This window comes from Dama dama, chromosome 24 (genome assembly GCF_033118175.1).
Source record: "Dama dama isolate Ldn47 chromosome 24, ASM3311817v1, whole genome shotgun sequence".
Classification (NCBI taxonomy): Eukaryota; Metazoa; Chordata; class Mammalia; order Artiodactyla; family Cervidae; genus Dama; species Dama dama.
The window spans coordinates 14088190-14090233 of record NC_083704.1 but is presented as its reverse complement, the minus strand read 5'-3'; the positions used below and the strand labels follow the sequence as shown (position 1 = coordinate 14090233).

Here is a 2044-nt window from a genome sequence, read left to right as displayed (position 1 = left end):
ACATAAAAACAGTCTTAATGGCCCAGATAACCACAATGGTGTGGTCATTCACCTAGAGCCAGACATCCTGGAGTGTGAAGTCAAGTGGGTCTTAGAAAGCATCACTAGGAACAAAGCTAATAGAGGTGATGGAATTCCAGCTGAGCTATTTCAAATCCTAAAAGATGATACTGTTAAAGTGCTGCACTCAACATGTCAATAATTTAAAAATTCAGTAGTGGCCACAGGACTGGAAAAGATTGGTTTTCATTCCAATCCCAAAGGGTAATGTCAAAGAAGTTTCAAACTACATACAATTGCGCTCATGTCACATGCTAGCAAGATTATACTCAAAATCCTTCAAGCTAGGCTTCAGCAGTATGTGAGCCAAGAACTTCCAGATGTACAAGCTGAGTTTCAAAGAGGCAGAGGAACCAGAGATCAAATTGTCAACATTTGACTGATAATGGAGAAAGCAAAAGAATTACAGAAAAACATCCACTTCTGCTTCATTGACTATGCTAAAGCCTTGGACTGTGTTCATCACAACAAACTGGAAAATTCTTAAAGAGATGGGAATAGAGACAGACCACCTTACCTGTCTCCTTAGAAACCTGTATGTGGGTCAAGAAACAACAGTTAGCACTGGACATGGAACAACTGACTGGTTCCAAACTGGGAAAGGAGTATGGCAAGGTTTATTTAATTTATATGCAGAGTACATCATGCAAAATGCCAGATTGGATGAATCGCAAGCTAGAATCAAGATTGCCAGGAGAAATATCAACAACCTCAGATATGCAGGTGTGTGTGTGTGTGTGAGTCCCTCAGTCATGACTTACTCTTTTCAACCCTATGGACTGTAGCCCACCACAGGCTCCTCTGTCCATGGGATTCTCCAGGCAAGAATACTGAAGTGAGCAGCCAAAGGAAAGCAGGGATAGAAGGAACATACCTCAACATAATAAAAGCTATATATGACAAACCCACAGCAAACATTACCCTCAATGGAGAAAAATTGAAACATTTCCCCTAAAGTCAGAAACAAGACAAGGGTGCCCACTCTCACCACTACTATTCAACATAGTTTTGGAAGTTTTGGCCACAGCAATCAGAGCAGAAAAAGAAGTAAAAGGAATCCAGATTGGAAAAGAAGAAGTAAAACTCTCACTGTTTGCAGATGACATGACCCTCTACATAGAAAACCCTAAAGACTCCATCAGAAAATTACTAGAGCTAATCAATGAATATAGTAAAGTTGCAGGATATAAAATTAACACACAGGTGCTCGCTTCGGCAGCACATATACTAAAATTGGAACGATACAGAGAAGATTAGCATGGCCCCTGCGCAAGGATGACACGCAAATTCGTGAAGCATTCCATATTTTTATAAAAAGAAATGAAAAAAAAAAATTAACACACAGAAATCCCTTGCATTCTTACACACTAACAATGAGAAAACATAAAGAGAAATTAAGGCAATAATTCCATCCACCATTGCAACGAAAAGAATAAAATACTTAGGAATATATCTACCTAAAGAAACAAAAGACCTATATATAGAAAAGTATAAAACACTGATGAAAGAAATCAAAGAGGACACAAATAGATGGAGAAATATACCATGTTCATGGATTGGAAAAATCAATACAGTGAAAATGTACATACTACCCAAAGCAACCTACAGATTCAATGCAATCCCTATCAAGCTACCAATGGTATTTTTCATAGAACTAGAACAAATAATTTCACAGTTTGTATGGAAATACAAAAAACCTCAAATAGCCAAAACAATCTTGAGAAAGAAGCCTGAAACTGGAGGAATCAGCCTGCCTGACTTCAGGCTCTACTACAAAGCTACAGTCATCAAGACAGTATGGTACTGGCACAAAGACAGAAATATAGATCAGTGGAACAAAATAGAAAGCCCAGAGATAAATCCACGTACCTATGGACACCTTATCTTCGACAAAGGAGGCAAGAATATACAACGGAGAAAAGACAACCTCTTTAACAAGTGGTGCTGGGAAAACTGGTCAACCACTTGTAAAAGAATGAAACTA

At 38.4% G+C, this 2044-nt stretch overlaps 1 non-coding gene across 1 annotated transcript; it reads left to right on the top strand.

Annotated features, from left to right (window-relative positions):
* The first annotated feature begins 1263 nt into the window (after positions 1-1263).
* LOC133046350 (U6 spliceosomal RNA) lies at positions 1264-1370 on the top strand. Its single transcript, XR_009690481.1, has one exon. It is a non-coding gene; the product is annotated as a U6 spliceosomal RNA (small nuclear RNA).
* The last annotated feature ends 674 nt before the right edge of the window (positions 1371-2044 follow it).